This window comes from Mus musculus, chromosome 3 (genome assembly GCF_000001635.26).
Source record: "Mus musculus strain C57BL/6J chromosome 3, GRCm38.p6 C57BL/6J".
NCBI lineage: Eukaryota > Metazoa > Chordata > Mammalia > Rodentia > Muridae > Mus > Mus musculus.
Genome location: NC_000069.6, coordinates 9,716,994 through 9,742,623, shown reverse-complemented (window position 1 = coordinate 9,742,623; position 25,630 = coordinate 9,716,994). Strand labels below are relative to the sequence as shown.

General features: G+C 44.3%; 1 protein-coding gene across 5 annotated transcripts in view; it reads left to right on the top strand.

Moving 5' to 3' along the window:
• Positions 1-25,630, top strand: part of Pag1 (phosphoprotein associated with glycosphingolipid microdomains 1) — a 146,206-nt gene that overhangs the window by 91,061 nt on the left and 29,515 nt on the right. The window contains exon 1 of one of the 5 annotated variants that reach the window (XM_006530107.1): positions 24,785-24,794. The exons of the other annotated variants lie outside the window; for them this stretch is intronic. The gene's annotated coding sequence lies outside the window, so the exon portion shown is untranslated. Of the gene's footprint in view, positions 1-24,784; positions 24,795-25,630 lie in introns of those variants that run through there. 5 annotated transcript variants of the gene reach the window in all.

Sequence of the window (25,630 nt, the reverse complement as noted above, 5' to 3'; positions counted from 1 at the left end):
TCATTGTGTCCTAGGTTTCCTGGATGTTTTGGGTTGGAGCTTTTTGCATTTTGCAATTTTTTTGACTGTCATGTCAATGTTTTCTATGGTATCTTCTGCACCTGAGATTCTTTCTTCTATCTCTTGTATTCTGTTGGTGATGTTTTCATCTATGATTTCTGATCTCTTTCCTAGGTTTCTCCAGGGTTGTGTCCCTTTGTGATTTCTTTATTGTTTCTATTTCCAGTTTTAGGTCCTGGATGGTTTTCTTCAATTCTTTCACCTGTTTGGTAGTGTTTTCCTTTAACTCTTTAAGGGATTTTTGTGTTTCCTCTTTAAGGGCTTCTAGCCATTTACCTGTATTTTCCTGTATTTCCTTCTAGTGTGTGTGTGTGTGTGTGTGTGTGTGTGTGCGTGCGTGCCAAAAACTTTTTGCCAGTTTACTTTGTCTTATTATTAACCACAAAAAGAATTGTAAGTTTAGTGTTTTCACCCAAACTTAAGATATCACAATGTTAGTTATTATTATCATGTATCTGTCTTAGTACCATGCTATATCAAATATAGCTTTTAAATTACATAATTAGTTCCCAAACCAGGAATATATTGCATAATTACAATTTCAAAAATGGATGGTGGGTTGGAGAGATGGCTTAGTGGTTAAGAACACTTGTAGGTCTTGCAGAGAAAGAACAATGCAGGTACTGGGTCTTGTCCCTCATGGCGGCTCACCATCATCCATAACTCTAAATCCAGAAAGCCCAAAGCCCTCCTCTGACCTCCTCAGGCACCAGGCCTGTGTGTAATACACAATCGTATGCACAGGCAAAGCAGTCATACAGATAAAATAAATCTTTTCTAAATATTTTACAGTTTTGGTAAGGCATGCATTTCATTACAAAATAAACATAGAATAAATTAAAAGTACATTACTGCCAGGCGGTGGGGGTGCACACCTTTAATCCCAGCACTTGGGAGGCAGAGGCAGGCGGATTTCTGAGTTCTGAGTTCGAGGCCGGTCTGGTCTACAGAGTAAGTTCCAGGACAGCCAGGACTACACAGAAAAACCCTGTCTCAAAAAATCCAAAAAAAAAAAAAAGTACATTACTTTTTAAGTAGAAAAACCACAAAATATAATACCTAAAGTTTATTTTTAAACAAATTTGACTGTAATTAATAAAAATATACCAAAAAAAAATTTTACATGATGTGTCTTGTATATTATAAACCATTTAAATATGTGCCATGAAGGCTTATAAAACTTTAACCCTGAAAGTCAAAGTCCAGGAAAGCTGTGAAATCATGTTTATATCTGTTGGAATCAGAATCTTGCCATTCTTTATTTCAGATTTATTTTTATTTTCTGTATATGAGTGTTTTGCTTGCATGTATATCTGCACGGCATTTGTGTCTGGTTTTCAGGGAGGCCAAATGAGGGTGCCACATGCCCTAGAACTGGAGTTATAGTTGGTTCCATTCCCCCCAACTAGGTGCTGGGATTGAACCTGGGTCCTCTGAAAGAGCAGCAAGTGTTCTTAACCACTGAGCCATCTCTCCAGCCCGCAAATCACAGGCGTGTGCTTGTTTGTTGTTTGCAACATCAGGGATTGAACCCAGGGTTTCACACAGGTGAGGCAAGTGCTCTTCCACTGAACTATGGTGGCCCAGGTCCAATCTTGCCAGTCTTATAATCCATAAGTACAGTTACTTTATTACTGTACACATATGACTGACCACAGACAGGCAGGCTCATAAGCATTGTAATTGACTATGAGGCCTGATCAGTTGCAGAAGAAACCCTGAAGTCTACTGGGAGGGTCATTGTACTAGAAGAGAATGTCCTAAAGCAGGGCTCACACCACTCCCCCACCCATGCCAGGCCTCCTGGAGTTTGCTGGCCTTGGGGATTACCCCTTGAGATGAATGCCAGCCTTAAATGTCCCTGCCTATCCCTGCCTATCCCTGCCTATCCCTGCATATCCCTATCCTGTTTGTGTTCCCTTTCCGTACTGCATGCTAGAGAGCCACACCATTCCCAAGCCATCAGTCAGAAACCAGTGATGTTGCTCCGTTGATTGTTCTTTTATACAAAAGGAGATTTTTCAAGAATTTCTACTTTCTATTAAATACTGTATTTTCCTTCCTTTGTCCCCCTGGGTGTTGCTGAGATCTTCTTCAGCAAACTTATCAGTTTAAAAGTTCTGCCTTTATCCATTTCTTCCATCATAGTCGATCAAAGTTTCATCGACTGTTCCATTCAAACATCACTAACAACATTCAGAATTATTTAGAATGAACTCAGTGTTTTCCAGGATTGGTTGGCTCTAATCAATGGTTTGGTTTGGTTTTCGTTTTGTTCTTTTGGCTGTCTCTCCTCAATGTTAATTTAAAAACCCACCTCTCCTCAGAGCACTGTTAACAAAGCCTTTAATAAACATCTAAAGAAGTATTCATTGGACAGGACAGCACCAGACAAACCCACTCAGAGAAGCAGCTGTTGCCTTGCATTAACTGAATAAACGACAGTATCTCTTGGGGTCGTCACTAGCTGTTATTTTCAGACGTTAGAAGAGCAATTCGCCTGTACTAGACAAAGCTGTGGATACACTGTGCTTGGTGCCCGGGACAACCTTGTTGGCCTTTAGAGTTCCCATTTACAGTGCAGCTTCAATCAGAGTTAAGTGCTGGGCATCTCTGTAAGGGACACAAATGCTTGAGCATTCTCTGCTGTGATTAATGATTCTCCTCGGAGTAACGAGAATCAGCCTCGTTTAGGAGATGTCACATAGACCTTGAGAGGAAAATGATCAGAGAATCGCTGTGGGCTTTAAAACAATGAACCAACCCAGTGATGACAAATCATACAATGCTCTCATCGTTGTTGGTGAAATGCTCGTTATTCCTAGCACTCTGTCCTGTCCTTTGCTTTTTAGGATTAATAAATCCATGGGGGAAAAAATCAGAGACCATGTGCCAGACCCTTCCAAATGTCACATTCTTTTGAACTTAACCTTTCTCCTTTGCACAGCATATTTCTCATAACTAAAACCTGAGATGATTTCATTGCCATGTGCCCTCTTTCTTCATACTAGAGAACAGGAGAGCAGTAACTGTAGGAGTATGCCTTCTGAATCCTGGTGTCCATTCCTCCCCCTTCCCTGTTGCTGGCCTCCTAAGAATGTGTGCCTCCCATTCCCTGGCCAGTCTCTCTCTCCTCATCATCTCTCAAAGAAAGAAAATAAAGCACAGAAACTAAATGGAACACAGCATCCTGGGCTGGATCCTGGGGTGAAAAGCCAGTCATCAGAACCCTTGGCTGCTGACTCACACCTCCCAGCATTTGTGAGGTGGAAGCAGAAAGATGGCTTCCAGTCTAAGGCCAACCAGGGCTACAGAATGATACTCTTGTCTTCAGAAAAACAGGTAAAGGCTAAGAAAATATGAATTAAATGATAACTGTATAGTAGAATATAGCTAACATAAGATGCTAATGATGGACTAGAAAAACTAGGGCAGATACATTTTACATGGACATAGTAAATGCCTGAGGTTGACTTAAGCCCCTCTGTAAGACGAGCTGCTATAGACAACGAGCATTTCTCCCCTTACTAAAATCCTCCACTGAACAGAATGGCAGAGGTCAGCAAAACATAGGCCTTCGGCAAAGTCTCAGGAGCAGCTCCAGCCCTGCAGCCTGAGTTTGTGCAATAGCGTACATTTGCCCTTGCCCTCCAGATGCCCCAGAGCAATAGCGTACATTTGCCCTTGCCCTCCAGATGCCCCAGAGCAATAGCGTACATTTGCCCTTGCCCTCCAGATGCCCCAGAGAGGTGATATAGGCTCAGGGACTCTAGGGCAGGTGCCCAGACATTCGGGGTGGGAGCACTAGCTGGCATCATCTACAGCTCACATCTTGTTTTCCTATCTACAAAGTCAGGTCCCACCAGGTCTTTCTTTTGGGGAAACCTATGATTTAGAGTATTATCTTAAAAGTGCATTTGTAAATATAGTCACAAAATCTATCAAGGATGAAATGTTGGCATTAAAGTGATTTGTATATATTATATACTCTAACAAGATTATTTACAATTTTGGCACTTTTGAACTCTTGACTGAAAATAATCACAATTTTGAAACTAACAGTAGTGCCATGTGAGAGTTACTTGCACACTAGGAAAATAAGACCATGTTCTTTGGCAGCCCATGTTGAATCTGAAACTAAAATTAAACCACACTGAAATAACACCTTGTAGCTTAGTTTGTGATAAAATGATTTTATTCACACAATAATGTAAATTTTTGGAGGAAGAGTTTAGATTAATGCTCTTAAACGCGTTCTCACGACCGGCCAGGAAGAACACAACAAACCAGAATCTTCTGCGGCAAAACTTTATTGCTTACATCTTCAGGAGCAGGAGCGCAAGCCCCAAGCCCCAAAAACGAAAGGCCCCCAAAAACGAAAGCGAAACCCCGTCCCTATTTAGGAGAGTTATCCTTCGCCTAGGACGCATCACTCCCTGATTGGCTGCAGCCCATGGCCGAGTTGACGTCATGGGAAAGGCAGAGTACATGTAGTGGAAAAATACCCTTGGCACGTGCGCAGATTATTTGTTTACCACTTAGAACACAGCTGTCAGCGCCATCTTGTGACGGCGAATGTGGGGGCGGCTCCCAACATCTCCCCCTTTCCTTTTAATAAGAGCAATAGGCCACCCATATTAATGAGAGTGGAGATAGAGGTCAAATCCCCAGTGTGCAGGTAAAGGAGTCATGTACAGGATTAGCTCTTAGGCTCACAGGCTTTTACCCAGAGCAACCCTAACCTGCTCCCGTGTCGTTTTGCCTGGAGAGAAGGACACTTGGACACTCAACCTTCTTGAAAGATGACATGTCTCCCTAGAATAGGCTCATATATGCCGCAGAGCCCTTCTACTGCAGTGCTTAGCCGTGTAACTCTCTCGGGCTGCTGAAGCACACTCACTCTATCCCGTGCAATGAGACTAGCCTCGTGGGATGCAAGAGCTGAGTGGCCAGCGACCTATTGCCTAAGCATAGATATATCAGGGGAAGCACCATGTTCTAGAGCTGCAAGTGCCTGGGCAATAACCACCTTGTCTCTCTTAGTTTGGGCCTTAAGCTTACAGACCAACCAAAGAAGCAACACTAATCCACAGCAAAGTGTATCTCCAAATAATATCAATCCCACCCATTCTTTAAAGAAGGGAAATGCTGAGGAGATCCAATTGGGTAATCCTTTGGTCAGGGACAGGTCCAAGCGCGTGGAGTTGACCTGAAGTCTCAATTCCCGAAGGATCTGTTCAAATCCAGCCGTCCAATTCTGTAACATATACTGAAAAAGACTTTTTGACAAATTAGCTGCCCTAGTAAATTTCTCATACTGAATGGAAGTAACACACAATCCCGGAAACTTTTGTTCACATCCCAGCTGAGCTATTTGCCATAATACATCTAGTTGTTTCTGGACAAGATCTATGAGTTGATTAACCAGCATGAGACCACCCTGTATCTTGACATTAGCTGAGGCCTGTTTATCTATGACTGTAGTCACTGAGGCTGACAAAGTGTTAATGGTGTCAGTCGTCTGGACCTGTCCAGACAGAGCCAAGGCTGTCTGAATCAAGGCCAAACCCAGTTCCTAGTTAGTGGTAAAAAAGCAGGGGAATACTTGAGCATTATACATCACCGTCATTAGGAGTGGAAATGTCGACATTATCCCCCAACGCTGCTCTCTCTTTATTATTGACGCCCTGGACATCATCAAGACGAGGGACATCAGTATTCCCTTGGTCAGTCTGGATTTTTCGGGTGAGTCTTTCTGGTATCCAAAATGGGTTGTCTTCATTCTGTGGGAAAACACAGATAGCTCCCCTGGATCTTATCAAAATAGGATCCGGGCCATACAATTTATTATCAAGGACATTTTTCCATTTAACCATCTCATTGGGCCTATCTGGCTCTGAACAATGACGTTCAGCCGCAGTATGGCCATGAACATCAATATTTAAAAAAATGAGTGTAAAGAGTGTCATAGACACAGACACTCTTGGTACTCGGGGTAGAGTCTCCTCAATTCCCCTCTTCTGTTTTATAAGATAGGCTTTGAGGGTGCGATGCGCACGCTCAACAATACCCTGTCCTTGAGGGTTGTATGGAAGTCCAGTCAGGTGGGTCACGTCCATTTGACGGCAGAACTGCTGGAATTTTTGAGATGTATAAGCTGGTCCATTATCAGTCTTAAGGAGTTTGGGTTTTCCCCAAGTACTCCATGCCTCAAGACAATGTTGAATCACATGTGAGGCCTTTTCTCCGGTTAACGGAGAAGCAAACATGATGTCAGAACATGTGTCAATGGACACATGGAGATATTGAAGTTTTCCAAAGGAAGAAACATGTGTAACATCCATTTGCCAGACCTGTAGAGGTCGAATACCGCGTGGGTTAATTCCCACATGAGGAACTGGCAAGAACTCACAGCAGCTTTGACATTGAGTAACAATGTCACGGGCTTCTTTTCTTGTCAAGGAGAAACGACTGCGTAATGTTTCAGCCGTCACATGAAAATTGTTATGAAAATTTCTTGTAGCCTCTACCGGGGATGATAGGGCAGCAGCCACCACTTTAGTGGCCTTATCTGCCAAATCATTTTTCAGAGCCATGGGGCCAGGTAGGCCTGAATGGGCTCTAACATGAGTAATATAAACAGGAAATCTTCTGGATAACAAAACTAATTGTATCTGCTGAAAAATATTGGCAACTCTACTGGAAGGCTTAATCACTCCAGCCACTTCTAAAAGATTTACTGCATTAACCACATAACAGGAATCTGACACAATATTAAGGGGTTCTAAAAAGGTTTTTAAAACTTCTAAAACCACTAAACATTCTACCACTTGAGGTGAATTTTCATTATATTGTTTGGATACCACTTTACCATTAGCCACATAGGCACCTATGCCAGTTTTTGATCCATCAGTATATACCACAATCCCATTTTTAAGTGGGTTTCTTACTGTTATTTGTGGAAACACAACAGATTGATTTTGGGCAAACTGTAAAATTGGATGTTTTGGATAATGGTTATCTATTTGTCCTGAAAAGGAGGTAACTAAAACTGCCCAATCATTAGATGTGGCTGCCAAGGTTTGAACCTGTGCAGCGGTATAAGGTACAATTAAAAGATATGGACTTCGCCCAAAGTGGGTGATTGCTGCTTTTAGGCCTTTAAGGGCAAGCTGTGCAATTGCATCAGGATACCAATCTATTATTTTAGCTGGGGATACGTTTGGATGGATCCACAACAATGGCCCATTTTGCCACAAAACTGCGGTTGGCAATTGTGCTGTCTTAAAGACACACAAACTGAAAGGCTGCGAATCCTCAATACGTTGTAATTGTGCATTCTGTAAGGCTTTTTCTACCTTTTGTAAGGCCTGGTTAGCAGCTAGAGTAAGAGCCCTAGGGGAGGAGATATGAGGATCTCCTTCTAAAATACCAAACAAAGGCCTTAACTCAGCGGAAGGAATCTTTAAAAAAGGTCTGAGCCAATTAATATCTCCCAACAGCTTTTGAAAATCATTTAAGGTATGGAGGTGATCTCTTCTTATCTCTACCTTTTGGGGCACAATCTTATCTGGGGACACCACAGAGCCCAAGAATTGTCCTGTATCAGAAATTTGGACTTTTTTTGTGGCTATCTGTAAACCCCACTGACTTAAAGTTTTAAGTAGAAAAGGATATGCCTTCTGTAGCATGGTAAGGTTTTTATGGCACAGGAGGATGTCATCCATGTAAAGGAGCAAAATTAAAGAGGGGAATTGTTCCCTCACTGGCAAAAGAGCTTCTTGCACATAAAGTTGGCACATAGTAGGACTATTGGACATTCCCTGTGGTAAGACCTTCCATTGATACCTCTTATCAGGTTCCATGTGATTAATAGAGGGGATGGTAAAGGCAAATCTGGGCCTATCTCTTGGACACAAAGGTATAGAAAAGAAACAATCTTTAATATCTATAATAATTAAATTCCAGCCACGTGGTAAGGCGGAAAGTACAGGGAGACCCCTCTGTACTGGGCCAAATAAGTTCATTTGCTCATTAATGGCTCTGAGGTCATGGAGCAGTCTCCACTTTCCTGACTTTTTCTTAATTACAAAAATTGGAGTATTCCAAGGTGAGGTAGAGGGTTCAATATGGCCTAGTTTTAATTGTTCCTCTACCAGTTGAATCACAGCTTCCAGTTTTTCAGAGGATAGGGGCCATTGAGGAACCCACACTGGATCCCCTGTTTTCCATGGTATGGGTCGTGTTGCCCCAATGGCCACTAAGGAAAACCCAGACCCTGTCTGTCTTGGTTTCCATTAGGTGAGATGGGCTCTATCTTTCCCTGTTCTTGATGTCCTAACCCTTTTCCTTCTTTATAACCCATCTTTGCCATGATATTTTTTGCTTTAGCTGAATACCCTCCCGATGGGGCGTTTTCATTGGACAAAATAAGGCCCAAATGCTGCATAATATCCCTTCCCCAGAGGTTAACCGGGAGTGGGAGCACATAAGGTATGAACTTCCCTTGCTGCCCTTCAGAGGATTCCCACGTCAAGGCAATGGAGCTTATAGTGGGACATGATTGATAACCTAGGCCCTGTAATGAATGAGATGACTCTGTGGTGGGCCATGCTTTGGGCCACCAATGTGTAGAAATTATACTTTTATCTGCTCCGGTATCAAGGATGCCTTCAAACTCTTTTCCGTTGATCTTAAGGCGGAGCTTAGGTCTATCATTCAAAGATACAACCAAATAGGCAGAATCATTTCCTGAGGAGCCCATTTTCTTTCTCTCAGGTCCTGCAAATTTCTCCCTGGTATTATCAGGGAGGAGCAGCAGCTGAGCTATCCTATCTCCTTTACTAATAGAAAAAACGCCCTTAGGGCTTGAGCACAGGACCTGTATTTCAGGGGAATGTTGACAATCCATAACTCCAGGGTGGACTACTAAGCCCTGCAAGGTGAGTGAACCCCGGCCGAGAATAAGGCCCATGGTTCCCGGGGGCAAGGATGGTATAGGCTCCACTGGCACCGGCTGAATACTCATTTGAGGCATTAATAGGAAGTCGGAGGCGGCACGCAGGTCCACCCTTGTGGGTCTTCCTGGGTCGCCTCTCTGACTGCTTCCTGGGTCCTGACAAACCGGTTCCCATATCTTTGAGGGCCCTGGGACCGAGGGCCCGATGACCCGTTTTTTGGCACATAAGCTGATTGACTATCAGGTGGGGGGAGGATTCTGCCCTTTATATCCCTCACAGAGCGACACTGGTCGGCTCTATGATAACCCTTGCCACACTTAGAGCAAAGAGTGAGAGTCCCTCCCTGTTTATCTGGAGCTCTGCAATCTTTCTTAAGATGCCCAGGCTTTCCGCAGTTAAAACATGTCCTCTGATCATTTCTGCCCATGGAGCGGTTTTGGGATTGAAGGATGGCAGCCGCTAAACCTGCATTGCTGAGAGGTCCCCCAAGCTCTCGACAAACTCTGAGCCAGTCTTGTAAGCCTTTGTTCTTTCTTGGGGCTATGGCCGCTTGGCACTCCTTTGTGGCTTGCTCATAAATGAGCTGTTCTACCAGAGGTGCGGCTTGCTCTGAGTCTCCAAAAATACGCTCTGCTGCCTCTGTCATTCTGGCCACAAAATCTGAGAAGGACTCCTGAGGTCCCTGGACGATCTTTGTTAATTGTCCAGTGGCTTCACCTGCTCGGGAGAGCGCCTTCCAGGCCCTAATAGCCGTGGAGGAAATTTGGGCATAAGCTCCCCAATGGTAGTTTGTTTGATCAGCAGAATAAGCTCCCTGACCCGTTAACAAGTCAAAAGTCCAATCTCTCTGCTCTGGAGTCAAAGCAGCTGCGTTTGTTCGGGCCTGCGCTTGTGCAGCTTCATGCCAAAGAGCTCTCCATTCCATATATTTGCCCATACTAGGGAGAGCGGCTTTTACAATCGTTTGCCAGTCGGCAGGAGTTAGTGCCATGCCGGCAAGCCTGTCTAACTGCACCAAGGTAAAATTAGCATTGGTTCCGTATTTACGGACCGACTCGGCAAGTTCTTTAATCTGCACATATTCTACCGGAGCGTGGACACGCCCACCCTCGGCTCCTTCAAAGACCGGAAATGCCTGTTGTATTTTCCTTTGTTCCTCTCTGGGAATGAATGAGTCTGCGCATTGCCTCTCTGCGCATTGTCTCTCTGCGCATTGTCTCTCTGCGCATTGTCTCTCTGCGCAGGGCTGACGCACTACGCAGGGCGGGGGCTCCGCATAGGGCGGACCTTGAAGCCGACTGCCCGGAGGCTGAACAGCATGCTGGCCTTCGCCAGCCGCTTTTGGCTTTTTTCTTGACCGATTAGCTAGCACTTTATCTGGCTGGTAATGAGCTGCTTCTTCCTCCCAGTCTGTTTCTTCAGAGGAGAATTCTTCATCTGCTTCAGAGCTACTAAGAGCTGGCTTCCTGAGCTCATCTAGTGACGAGTATCTCTTAGAGACCTCCGCTAATTGATCTTTTTTCTTTTCTTTTTTCTTTTCCTTCCTTCTAATCTCTCCCCAGGTATTCTTACCTGACCTAAACTTTTCCTTGGGTTCAAGACCCTTGGAAAGGCCTGTATACTTAGTTTGTGTACCATATTTTCTCTTTGCTCCTACTCTCTCTCCCCGCTTTACTTCTGATAGATTGTCCTGAATTTCATCCAGAATTTTCAGCCCTATCTTAATCACTTGATAACATGTGAAAAAGAACAAAAGGGCTCCTAACACTAGAAAAAGTTCAAGGCCAAACATACCTTGTAAAGCTATTTCCCACTTTACTTCTGATAGACTGTCTTGACTTTCCTTAGAAAGTTCAAGACCAGACTTACCTTGTAAAGCTGTACTCACTGGTACTCCTGTTCCCCAGCTGAAGAGTTCTGAATTCACGCAGTTGAATCCTTCTCAACAGTCTGTTTTACGGGAACCTTCGTTACCATGACCCGCAGTTCTGGTTCCGGAATGAGGGATCTTCCTTGCGCCGGTGATGGTTAACTCCCGTCCCGAGTTTTCTTGTATTTTCTCGTCCCGGGTTTCAGCACCAACTCTTAAACGCGTTCTCACGACCGGCCAGGAAGAACACAACAAACCAGAATCTTCTGCGGCAAAACTTTATTGCTTACATCTTCAGGAGCAGGAGCGCAAGCCCCAAGCCCCAAAAACGAAAGGCCCCCAAAAACGAAAGCGAAACCCCGTCCCTATTTAGGAGAGTTATCCTTCGCCTAGGACGCATCACTCCCTGATTGGCTGCAGCCCATGGCCGAGTTGACGTCATGGGAAAGGCAGAGTACATGTAGTGGAAAAATACCCTTGGCACATGCGCAGATTATTTGTTTACCACTTAGAACACAGCTGTCAGCGCCATCTTGTGACGGCGAATGTGGGGGCGGCTCCCAACAAATGTGCCTTTAGACTATACACTTAAGTGCCAACTAGCTGTGGTGGTTATTTAATACAGTCTGTAATGTTTATGTTGGAGGCTTTCAGGCCATTTTCAGGACTCACATTATGCTTAGAGTTAATCATAGGGACATTCCTCATCTAGGAATTACTTTTTAGTTCCTGTTAAGCCAGTCATTGCTAGTCCAAGAAAGTATTTCCTAGCTGCAGCACATCAGCACTGGGTTTTGATTACAAGCACATTAAAAAGGTTTTGTTCTAATTACCTTGAAAGTTAAATCCCATAATGACTATGAGGGAGGGGAGCTGTCTGTGCAAGGCTGAGTACTAGTTCCCAATTACTCCTCAGTAAGATCACCCACAGGTTCTTAGTGTCCCTACATGCAAGCTGTACCCCAAAACTAATTAATCCAATCTCTATGGGCACGTGTTTCTAATGTGCAGCTGAAATTGAAGATTGCTGCCTTGGAAAGCAACAGGCCTCCCAGGTGGCTCTCCATCACAGGATGCTTCTGCTGGCTGTGACTGGCTGGCTTGAGCTAGGGAGAAACAGGAACAAACAGCAGCTTGTGGCTTACCCCGACTCTCCATCCAACAGGCATAGACCGTGAAAACTCTTACAGGCATGTCAGGCATGGCTTCTGGGTGATGCTGGCATTGCCTCGTCCTGCTTGGCACCTTACTTCCCCACATAGGATCAATAGCAGCTGACAGTTAAACAGCGCCTGCATAGTACCAGGTCCCATATGTACAAATGATCTTACTCGAAGCCAGGAAGGATGAATTAAAAGGCCAGAGTTCTTGGCTTTTCTGTCAGGAGGACCTGAGGTCAATCCCCAGAGCCCTCATTATAGGGAGAAGTCTGAAGTTCTGTTTTGTAAGAAAAAAAGTCTTATTGAATATTTTGTTATTCCATCATTTGTTCATTTTCTTAATAAACAAACTCAATCAGAAGTAAGGCTTAAAATTGCCACAAAACTACAAATGATCTCTTATACCAAAAGTAAAATAGTAACCCCATCTTTATCTCCTCCAGGCAAGCCTAGGGCAACCGCTTGTCCAGCTCTGTATCCTGTGGAGAGGTTCGATGGCCTCTCTGTGACACAGGTCAGTGTGGCTTAGCTCATCTTAGCTGGGCTCCGCTCCCATGTCTGGGCTTCAGCTAGGACACACTGGCTGACAGAGCTCTGCTCTGTGGTTCCCTCCCAGGGTGTTGTAGTCTTGATGAAAAGGGCATCAGGTTTCCTCAAGAATACAAGGTGTCTCAGACTCCCCAGAACTGAGATTTTGCCATTTTTGCTGTTTCTTGGCTAAAGCAAGTCAACCAGTCAGTCTATATTCAGATGGTGGAAAGGCAGATCTCCTCTCCTGATAAAAGATGCTGGGATCTCACATTGTGAAGGGCAAGGGTAAAGGAAAGAGTGGGCAGTTGTATTCCTTTTACCATCACCCAGAGGACAGAAAACAGTCAGGAGAGATTCCTGAGACATAGCTGCATTTGAGCAGATTTCAAAGATACAGAATTCATTTCAGCTGCTAAGAATAGCAAGACCAAGAGCACCAAATCACAGTCTCCTTAGACAAACGACCCAGGAGGTACAGCTAACCTGTCACTTAGGGCACCGCCTGAATGCTCTGGGATCAGGACAGCGAGGTGACCTAAGAGCCCCTGTGCAGATGTGAAGACCTGAGAGAGCTTCACCATGTACCAGCTGGTGGAGCATGTACAAGTGACAGTGCCTTTGTTTAGTACAGAAAGGTCAATACCATATCGCTAACTTTTACTGTGTGACCAGCCACCCCACAACTTGACAGTTTGCAAACAGCCATTTCCTTAGCTTGCGGTTCCAAGTCTTTCATACGGGGTAAGAATCCATTTCAAAACTTGAGCTCTTGATAAACCTTATGGATTTATTTCACTAGTGTAAGTATTTTCATCAAACCACTTAAGCCCCACATAGTCCAGATTGATCCGTAAATTGCACACACATCCTATGCATTGCATTGAGTGGAGGTCATTCGTCTGGAGGCTAAAATGTCTAATTAGTGATGTGGGTGAAAAATACCTGTTTCGAAATGAATAAAACATCAAAGGTTATCCAAAGTGATCGGAGGGCCAGGAGTGTGTCTCAGTGGGTAGAGCATTTCAGAGGGTCAGAGGCGTGTCTCAATGGGTAGAGCATTTGCTCTTCCACTGTAGTCTGGATTCCACAGCACCACGTAAATAGCATGGTGTAACTACGTGTACACCTGTGACCACAGTGCTGGAGGTGGGGTTAGAGACAGATCACTGCTGTTTGCTGGCCTTCTGTACAGCCAAACTAGCAAACTCCTAGTCCAGTGAGAAACCTTGCCTCAAAAGAATGAGGCAGAGAGACAGAAGACCTGACATTCATTATCTTCTGGCCTTTGCAGAGGTAGGTGCTCCTACACAGGTACATACACACCACTCTACATACCACACATGGATGCACACTGTAGAATTATGGCAAATTCACTAAGGGATCCACCTTTTATAACAATGGACATTTTAAGCCCCTAAAACAGATGTCATATGTGGGATCTCTGCCACTGACTCCAGCCGAGTTCACCCAAGCCACTACTTCCAGAAGTGCCAAGATGTCTGGAGAGCCCAAGTCTTCCTCTTGTGGGCAACACTATCAAGCTCTGAGCATTGAGTCCCCTTTGGCAATTTGTAGTGGCCCTGTGACAGGGTATTTAAACAATTTAGTGTGTACCTCTCCAGGCCCCGGGGTGACTGAAGCTGTAGACCTGACCTCAGCTCCTCCTTAGGCAACAGCCCCTTGTAGCATCATCCATGCTTATAACTATTTCATTGCATTGATGGTAAGTATATGGTCATCAAGTACACAGGTAGTGAGTCCCAGAAACTCAGGATATCAGAAAGAAACGGGGTTTGGAGTTAGGTGTTCAAAGTGACCCAGCCCAGAGATTTACTGAGGGATTCAAATCTGCCTTTAAAGATGCTTGTCCCATTTGCCTCTCCTGCCTTTTCTCAGTGGAACAGGAGGCATGCAGGTCAGTCTGCCATGCCTTGGTGATATTGTCGTCTGTTCTCAACATCCAGTGTTTGTTTTTAAAACAATGTTTTATGGACCGTGGAATGAAGCACCTCACAGTACTGCTTTGTCTGCTCTGCAGGCAGACAGAGATTCTCAGGTTTGTAAAGTCCATGTTGGCAGGGAAAGTGCTTTTGTTGATGCTGGTGGGCCATCTGGACTTCGTAGTCTAAACTCGGTGAATCTATTTATATATCCTTATGGGGAATTCCATAATTTTTACATGTGTTTACAAAACTAGAAGTTGCATATAGATGGATGAGCCGAAGATAAGAGAATTTTACCCTGGTAAGCCCTGCAAACATTTCCAAATACCACAGTAATTGTCAGTAGGTTCTTTATGCAAGTATCTGGGACTAGACCTCCAGAGTCCCTAAATGGCATGAGATTTTCAGTGTTGGCCTTTGTACTAAGTGTGAGTGTTGAAAGCTGTTGGGAACTACAGAGATGAGAACCCTCCATGAGCTTAGTGAGTGTTTGACTCCTACACTTTAGATAGCTAAGACATAAGTGCACACATCTCACAGTGAGACATTAACACTCTACAGACGAGAACCCTCCGTGAGCTTAGTGAGTGTTTGACTCCTACACTTTAGACAGCTAAGACAGAAGTGCTAGTTCTTTCTCACACAGCCAGTGTTCATACATCTCACAGTGAGACATTAACCACTGTTCTCCTTCAGAAACTTAAAGAGTTTTGTCATGTGTGGAGATCTCTCCCCTTCTCCCTCTTTCCCTCTTCCCCACTCCCTTTCTCCCGCCCTTCCTCTTTGTCTGTTTCTTCCCTCACTCCCACTTGGAGACAGAGCTCATAGAGTCCAGATTGGCCTGACCATGAATTCATGATCCTCCTACATGCAACTCTCCTGTATGAGAATTCCAGACATGCCCCCACCACACTACGCACTTAGCATCCAGTACCCAGTATGGGTGGTGCTGAGAAACAGCTTGCCTCAGCCTCCTCCAAGTCTTACTCCCTAACAATCAAAGTTGAATCTTCATCAAACTCTTATTTTTTCTTTTCTTTTTTTCTCTTCCTCCACACCATGTTTTTTTAGTGTTAAAAATACTATATATAATGAGTTTTGTCTTTAAACAAAAGTGAGAATCATGGCTAACTATTCACTGACTGCATCATTGTTGCTATTGCCTGCTGGGCACTGGAGTTTATGTTGTTCAATCTGTGAGCCCTGTCTCATTAATAAGGGCTTCACTTCGTAGACACACATGTTTTCTAATCTAAACACAAAAGGAGGAGGAAGTATAGACTTCAGAGATTGTCACGAGCAGAGAGATAGCCCTTCACCTCGGTAGAATTCTCTGCCACTTCATCTCTCTGTCATATTGATCCATTTTATAAAACACCCAAGATAGTTTTAAGACAAAAATTAACTAAGTTTTCAAATTTTGAATTACTAAGAAAGGAAAGTTTATGAAAATGTTTAATAATGCTGACAGTCTGCAAAACTAAGGTCATCTCACTACATGACTTGATGGATGAGGGATGCAAAGTTGGCTCTTTAGTGAGCGAGTGTGTAAGTGCGTGACTGAGTGAGTATGTGACTAAGTATGTGAGTGCATAACTGAGTGTGTGAGTGTGTGAAGAAGTGTGAGTGTATATGTAAGTGTGTGGGTATGTGAAGAACTGTGTGAGTATGTGTGAGTGAGTCTGAGTGTGTGTGAATGAGTGTGTGAGTGAGTGAGCTAGTGAATGCATTAGTGCATGAGTGAGTACATGAGTGAGAGGGTGTAAGTGCATGCATGAAGAGTATCTGCGGGTGTGAGTGGCTCAGGACGCTTGGCTTGCATCCAGTTCTCACATCCACCTGTAGCCCCCTTGAGCCCTGTCACACACTGTTCTGTGAGTGATGTGGTGACTGTCACTGTCTCCTTACAATCTGCTATAAAATGAAGGAAGTGAGGCAGAAAGACAACTCGGTGGGTACAGCACTTGCTGTACGAACATGAAAACCTGAGTTCAGATCCCAGCACCCACATGAAAAAGCCATGCATGGGCATAGATACCTGTAAGCCCAGCACTACAAAGAGAAGAGGCAGGGGATTGCTGAGTTTTGCTGGCCTCCAGCCTTGCTCTAGGTTCAAAGGCAGACTCTGCCTTAAGGGAGTAAAGCAGAGAGCAGTGGGGCAGAACCTCTGGGCTTCACATAGGCACACACTTGCATACACTGCACACGCAGATGAGTGGAATGTAGGATTAACTGAACTGTTCTGTGACATTTGTACATTCAGGTTCAGAGAATGATTAAGTGTCTCTTGCACAATAATCTTTTGAGGAAATGGACCCTATCCTAACTCCCTACTTTCCAAGCAATTATGCAAGCAGAAACTAAAACTAAACCCAGACATAGGCTCCAGAGTCAACAAGATGGACCACATATGACAGAAGGTGAAACCGCTGCTGACCATTGATGAGGCTGCAGGGTCTCCTGACTCCTGACTTGGGTTTGATCTCCTGGTAGGGGTGCCACACAGTCTGTCTGTGTCCCACACATATGTGGGCATAGAAAAGCATGGTGTTGTGAAAGAGGGAAACATAGAAGCTATTGGCAGTGACCTTAAATGTAGATTCCTTCTGTTCTGATGCAATGTGGACCTGAACTGGGGAAAGCCAGTGTGGGCTGCTGAAGTCCCAGAGATGCAGGCAGTGTCGGGAGTGGCTGGCAATGAGTGAGCAGGATGATGTAAGGGCGGTGTGCGGAAAGGAGAAGCTTTCGGGAAGTAGCAGGCTGCTTACGATTTCCTTTGCTTTATCTCTTGAACAGTGGGAAAACGTTAAAGGCCCTAAGCTGTGGTGTGATCAAACTTCCCATTTAAAGATAGCTGTCTGACTGAGGTTGAGGTCAGCAGTATGAAGGCAGGGACCAATAAATAGGTTCCTTTCATGCTAAGATGATGGTTGGGAGAACAAGGGAATACAGCCCTGGAAATGAAGAGACCAGGGTAAGCTGAAGAGAATGACTTTAAAGTAGTGTACAAAATAGCGACATTGAGGAGCTCGAAGATGGAGTAGATAGGAGAGTAAGCCGAGAGAGGCAGAGCTAGGCTAACCTCGGATTCAATCTAGTATAACTAGCTGAAGGCTGGTGGAGGTCTCAGCCTGGAAGACACCAGGAAGAGCGGCTCAGGTGCAAACTGGATACAGAGCCCCACAAGTAGGTGTCTATACTCAGCACCAAGGCAAAATGATGGGAATTAAGCCATGCTTGTAAACTCACAGAGAAGAAGGTAGTAGAGAGGAGGAGAGAGCAAAGTAAGGGAAAGAGCCAGGGTTGGCTCTGAAGAGCTTCCGTGCTCCCTCACTGGGGGAGGACTCAAACTGCAAAGGGATCCATTCATTATGTGGTTGCTATGAGAGTATTGGCTACTTTTCTTGTTGCTGCTACAAAGTGTCCCACGAAAAGAAACTTGAAGGACACAGTTTGAGAAGATAACATTCTGTCCTGTCCAGTGGCTTGACTGAGGAATATCATTTGCTCGTCTGAGAAATACTGAAGCAGTAGCAACAGGGCTGGGTTAGAGCTGAGCTTAGGTCAGGTCAGATCCCAGTACACTCGCACACCTAACCCCGTGCCTTCACAATGCAGCGCCTGCCTGTGCCTCTTCACCACGACAGACTACTCACTGGCTTCAGAGTGAGCCCCTGCCCTCAAAAGCTCGGTGTGGAGAGGGCTAGCAAGGTTGCTCAGTGGTTAAGACCAATGCTGTACCTGACCCCTGGAACCCACGGGTGGAAATAGGGAACCAATTCCTACAAGTTTACTTCCACATACATGCGAGGTCACAAAATAAGTATTATTTTTTAAAATTACATTAAAGAATCTACATGTGCAGGAATCTGATGATTTCTCATATTCTCTGTTCATTTCAAATGATAAATTGTAAATTGTTATCAGAATAGAAGGCTGTATTAAATCAGCACGGGAAGTTGCAGGAAGTAGTGTACTTACTGGGGATCCATTCTGGGCAAAGGCACTGAATTATGCAAACTTATAAGGTACAACCGTGGCTGATTTTGATAATACTGTTAAATACCACTCATTTTTCTATGTTTGATAGAAAAATAAAACAGCAGAAATCCTGATTAGAGTCTCAGTGGCGCTCAGCCTTCCTAACTGCAACCCTTTAGTACAGTTCCTCATATTATAGTGACCCCCCAACCAGAAAGTTATTTTTATTGCTGCTTCATAACTGTGATTTTGCTACTGATCTGGGAGTATAGGTTTGTCAAAAGGTTTGAAACCAGTGGATTAGAGAGACGTGCGGACAGCCGTACATGTGTGGGTGGTTGGAAGCTGTGTTATCCATGTGAATGAACGTGTGAGTCTAGACCAGATAGAATCTCCTCAGAAGAGTGGCTGCACCCAACTTTCTGTGCCATGGCCACAGGATTTGTATTCAAGACTCTAGCTGGCTTCCTGGATGGGACCCGCAGTGTCATGTTGGTAATAAGGGTACAAGTGCAGACGCAAATCCAGGGCTGGAGCCTTCTAACAAAACCAGGCATGCATGGGAATGAACAAGACACCTGAGAACTGTACCGTACCATAAGGTCCTTAGCCAAATATGCATCCTGTACTCACAATCCACTACTCTAGAGAAATACCAACAGAGCATGGGAAGCAGAGTTTGAGCCCTGCTTTTTGCTGAGAATTGAAAGAAATGGCCAAGATAGCAAGTTATGCGTGATGGAAGAGCTCATCCTGGCAGAAGCCAGAGCCAGCTAGACATCAGGGAGGCATGGGATGCAAATGGGCTTCTCTGCAGACAGAGCTGGCACAGTGGTGCTAATTAAAATCCCAATGGGTGTATACTGCATGGAGAACTATAAGTTAAAATAGCAACTAAGCACACTCATTTATTATCAGCCATCAGTCGTTCTGGCTCACAGAACTCAGGACTGTGTGTGGTACTACTCTTGGTGAAGCTGCAGAGATAGGCGTCTACTCGCGGTCAGTCCTTACCGCTGCTGGTGGTAGAACTGGAGCTGCAGAGAAGCAAGAAAAGGAGGTGGTGTTTTCTAAAATACATATGCAGTGGTAAACAAGAGCAAATCATATATATATATATATATATATATATATATATATATATACGCATACATATATACATATATACATACATATATACATATATACATATATATACATACATATATATACACACATATGTGTGTAACTATATATGTGTATGTATATGTATGTATGTATATATATATACATATATATATATATATATATTGCTTTCAGATGGAGATAACAGAGGAAAACAGTGAGTACAGCTGAGTTGCACGGTCAGCAGGCTGGTCAGAAAAGTCATCTCTGGAAACCATGTCTAAGCAGGGTAGAAAAATGAAGAGGAACCAGCTGTATGATACCTTAAAGGGTGATCATTACAGAAAACAGTTATGTCATGCTCGCTATCGTCAAAATCTAAAAAGAGAGGCTCATGGAAGACATGGACAAAGAGCAGGAACCAGCTGAGGACAGACAGCCTTCCCCACCTGTCCAGCCGTGAGTTCCCAATGAGAGTTTATCAAACTGAGCTGAACAATGTGTGGTGTCCAGCAATGGTGATCAATAGAATAGCTAAGATGGCCTGAAGCATAAAGAAAAGTTCTTTATTATCAAGATAATTTATTGATTTCTAGCACACTCTTTCCATCTAAGGACTATAGATCATTTTGCAACTGAATAAATAAGTAATGTGTTCTAGTCAGCTTTGACACAGCCGAAAAACAGCAGCATCCAGCTTCAAAGTCATAAAAAGCTGCAAGATTTAATATATTTTTCTTGCTGAAAATTTTTATCTTACAAAATACTTTATGGTTTATCTAGCACATTATGAGCAGCTTTGAGATTAGGATTTCAGAAGATGTAAAAACATGTGGAAATAAAAAATATGTAGCAATGATAGCAATGAATCTTGGCTCAAGAGGACTGGAGAGATGGGTCAGGATGAAGAGCACTGGATAGTCTTCCAGAGGATACAGGTTCGATTCCCAGCACCTGCATGTCGGCTCACGACCATCTGACTCCAGTTCCAGGGGCTCTGTCACCCTCTTCTGGCCCCAGCCAGCACCAGGCACATACATGGTACATGTGCATGCAAACAAAAAAACACCCATACATGTAAAATTAAAATAAATTTGGGGGGAAGTGGCTCAAAATCCCTATGTCGAGATTCTAAGTCTGTGCCATGAGCCAGCCGCCACGTTCTGAGCCAGGCCTGATGCTGAGCATTTGGCACTGGACGTTAAGCGTTTGAACACTCTCTGCTTACAGTGGCTCGGCTAAGGACCGTTCAGTGTGATACTGCTGTGAAAGTTGTATGCACTCAGCAGGATCAGTGCTTCAGGTCATGGGTTTGGATTATTTCCCAGGCTAGCGCTAAGCAGTGCAGCCCTCTCTCAATGGTGGGCAGCATCATGGAGCCTAGGCAACCGGTCAGGCACTCGATGACGTCGGAACCAAGCACCACTGTGTGGAGCAATGTGTGACAGATCAGAAGTGTCAGGTGCTCTCTCCGCTTAAGATATGTCTGTTTTGTGGGTTTTACTGAGCAACACCCCATTGTGAATCTTGGCTCAGGGGAACAGACTGACATTTAAGCTCCCTGTGTAGCTCAGGATATAAACCTGCAGAGCTTCTCCTGCGTCCGCCTCCAGAGTGTTGGGATTACAGGTGTGTGCCACTATAACTGGCTAAAACGGATTAGTTCTTGGTCACTTTAGCATTTATGTGTCAGATGTAGACTCATTATTTCCTCAGGTGGCACCGCTTATGTTCCCAAGGGTTAATTTGATAGAACTTTTTCGGTCCCTCTTTCCCTTCCTCTTTCTTCCTTTTGTTCTTTGTTGCTTTTAAATCGTATCTTTCTTACTTAACCTGTACACTGAGAATTTTTTAAATATATAAAGCAATATATGTTTTATATAAATATATATACACACATATATATCACATATATATTTGAATATATGTATTGGGTATATATACATATATACCTAGTGCAATTGTTTAAAGCTTTAGCCAAACCTAGTGGTGCAGGCCTGTAGTCCCATCTACTTCAGAAGCCAAAACAGAAGGATCAAAAATTCAAAGCTAGAATGAATTCAAGCCAATGGGCACAATGACAGTTTAGTGAGACCTTGTCTCAAAGGCAGTAAGGGACCCAGCTCAGGGTCAGAGCACTCCTCTGTGCCTGTGGCCCTGCGTTCCAATGCCAGGACTGAAGGAATTTTTTGAAAAGCTTCCACTGAATCCCGTGAGTCACACTGTGATTCTAGCTATCTGGAAGGCTGAGGCAGGAGGCTCCCAGCTCAAGGCTGGTTGAGACCACAGCAGCTTCGAGGCTCAGTCTTCACACCACCCCCAGGAGACTGAGGTTCATTCGCCGTCTGGAGACTACGAGCTGACTCAGAAAAGTGAAGTTATAATAAAGACACATGAAAGTTGCTTCAAGCGGCGTGAAATAAAATACTTGTAATTGGAGTTGCTGCAGAGAGAAGGAGAAAGAGGCAGACTAAGGTAATTGTTATAATTGAAGATAATTATACACTTTGCACTCACAGCCAGCCATGTGAGGGAAAAGAAAAAAGGAAATAGAGGCAATATGCTTTTGTATGTAGTGTTTAGTTTTTAAAAAGAGAAGCAAGCAATTCATAAGATAGAAAACCTTCCAGCTCTAAGAAGCATTTATTATGCCGGGGCGGAAAGCTTTCTGGACTCCACAAACAACACAGTGCCACTCACTAATAGTTTTACCAAAAGTGCAGATAAACAAACCATGCCAGCTTCCTCTTTAAATATGCTACACAAAGTCACCTTTTATGGCATGAAATGCTCATGTCATAAATTCATAGATTCAGCTGCCACCTCGTAGAGCATCCAGCTCATGACAATAGGAATGTCCTAGACACCATACTGAAGGATTGTTGGTGTCCTGCTTAACAGCAGCAGGACGGTGCCCTTCAGCTCCCCCGAAAGCCACCCCAAGAAGTGGTAAGCCAGGTGTCAGATGACGTGCACGGTTAAGAAACATCAGAGTGTGAGCATTGATCCTGCCCTCACCTTTTTAATTCTGACAGCAAAGCACTCTGACATGGTCTTTGAGGGAGTGTCAATCATTTGGGAACTGTACTAAGATCATATACCTTGGCATCCCAGATGAGTCCCAGCCACAGAAGCACATCTTGCATTATGCTTACACATGCTCTCAGCAAGAGGAAGCAGAACACACCGGTGATAGTGGAGTGAGTGTGGCGTCTGCTTGCTCCTGACAGAGTCTAGTCTGCCAACTTAGCAGGGAGCAAAATGACCAGAACTTAAAGAGTTTGGTGCAAGGCCTCAGGAATGGAGTGTGGAAACGCCAGACTCGTACTTGTTTGTGGTATAATAATGTGCTTGCTGTGCGATAATCATAAAATATTTTGTAGATACTTTACAAACAAGAGAAGGATACAGTGTCTTAGGTTTAACCTACTTAACCCAGTGGGTCAAAGCGATAAATAAGACTCCTCTCCCAGTAGGACTCACTAAGTATCCATGATACCTTGCTTTCCTAGGTGAGAGTGTTGGTTTTGGAGTGAGATTGGGTTTTGAGAGGAGTCTCATTGTGCTGTTCAGACTTGTTATAAAACCCTGGAGTCCAGCAATTCTCTCATAGCCTCAGCCTCATGCCAGCGAGCAGGAGGTTGGAGCGTCCGCCACACCTGGCTCATAGGGACGTTTCATTTGTTCCTGAAAACATGCCTTCTTGTAAAAGACTCATGAGACAAAGGTGAGAGCCCTCCACTGTATTTCCCACCGCCACCAGTGTGGCTAAGCAGAGTGTGTGTCTCACCTCCAGATGGCACACCACTCCCCCTGCAGCCAGAGCCATGCAAAGCTTCAATGGTAGAAAAGGGTGAGTCTTAATTACGCAAGCAGGATCTCTCCGAGTTCTGATGTGGTCTCGTTTGTTTTTCTTTTGTTGGGTGGTTTTAGTTTTGATTTGTTTTGTTTTGTGTTTTAGTTTTGGGGCTCAGGAGCTTGGGAGATTCTTGGACTTTGCTGTTGTTACTTTGAAACATCTTTCTAGGTAGCCCTGGCTATTGTGGAATTTGCCATGGAAAATAAGTTGGCCTCAAACTTTATTTGTTTAATTATGTGTGTGCACATGGGTGCACTGGTATGAATCTAGATTCTCTCAAAAGCCATAAGTATCTGATGCCCTGGAGCTGGAGTAACAGGTGGGGGGAAGCCACCACGTGTGGGTGTGAGCCACCAAGTGTGGGTGCTGGGAACCAAACCTGCAAAGAGCAACAACTTCTCTTAACCACTGTGTCAGCCTCTGACTTACAGTTCTTAATAATAACTTACGTTCCAATAATACCCATTTCTTTATTGTGAAATTAATAGAGCTACCTCAGACACTCCAGAAAGGCGTGGTCCTCTCCATTCTCCTTAGCTTACTTAGCATATCTTAGAATGTGCCTTTGCCAGTCGGAGTGTTCCACTTCACCATCTGTCGCTCCTGGCTTCTCAGTGTGATACAATAACATTCCCCTTCCAGAAAGAAAGAGCAGTGAGGGCCAGGGGTGTCAGAGCTGTCCTTCATACTCGCTTTCATTGTACAAGACTAGAAGATGTTTCTGCCCTTCCCTTTCCAAAGACAGCGGGCATTGTGGGTAGCAGCCATATTGAGTATCTGGGTACAAAGTACTTTAAACTTAATGAAGGGAAAGAGCTCTCCCTAACTTTTCAGGTCAGTGCATCCGTTCTAAGTTCCTTTGCAAATCAGCCCTAACACTGTGACACCGACATTTCAAACTCAATCCCTGCATTTGGGAACAACTGTGACATTCAACCATAAAAATGTCCGTATAACAGTCTTAAGACTTCCTAAGCACAGTCTTAAGGCCTCCATTTTATTCTTCATTGACAGAAAAGATGGAAGCTCTTGGGGGGGAACGATGTGATTTTCATTAGCTGTGAGGTGTTCACAATTGGATTTGTTTCAGTTCATTAGGTATTATAATCACATTAGTTATGTGGTTTTATGAGGAGCACAGTTGGCCCTGTGGACTTCCTAGAGCTTCCCACGGGACACACAGCAGAATTATACTTTTCCTTTTTCAGGATAAGCCAAGAAAAAGAATACTATATGTAGAAACCATGCCCCCACAAACCCGTTCTCACCCTTGATGACAGTGGTTCTCAACGTTCCTAATGCTGCGACCCTTTATTACAGTTTCTCGTGTTACAGTGACTCACAACCATAAAATTATTTTTATTGCTACCTCATGACTGTAATTTTCTACTGTTATGAATCATAATATAAATATCTGTTTTCCAATAATCTTAAGCAACCTTGTGAAAGGGTTATTCACCCCAAAAGGGGTCACGACCTACAGGTTATGAACTGCTGCTGTATAGTAAGCTCTCTGCCTAATGCTGTGTCGATCTTAAGGAACTGTGAACTTCTAAAAGTTTGAAGAGTGACTGCCATCTCCTGGAGTCCCCATTGGGGAGATAAACAAGTATCCCATGGCGTGCATTCAGAGTCTGAGGGTGTACGTTGTGATACTGTGTCCCTGGGATGGAAGCAATCATGTCAACTTACCAAGAGGATGCAGCTGTCTGTCAGGTGCGCCACATAGCAAGACAGTGGGAGGAAGCTGTTTGGTACGCAGGAGCAGTGACAGTGAGGACACATCAGCCGCTCAGTGTGGATGGGACAGGCTCTGGAAGACTCACGTGCTCTAGGCTTTATTGCCGACTTCCATATTCAGTCAGCTTGGACCTCAGCAGAAGACCTGAGGGTTGGGTCTGGCGTCTAGTTTCACGAATGCCTCGGGTGTTCCAAAGCAGGCTTGGAACAGGTAAAGGAAAGATTCTGGAGGGTAGCCTCAGGTGCATTGTCCCTGCTCTGTTCCTGTATCCCACAGCTGGCAAAGGAAAATAGGGAAATCAAGGTACTGAAGTGTGTAGACACATAGCTGCGTGCATATGTGCACTGTTCTTCCCTGGCCATGGGCAGCGTGCTAGAGCAGGAGAAACTGCCCTAAGAAGTCCCTAGTTCAGTGAATGTCC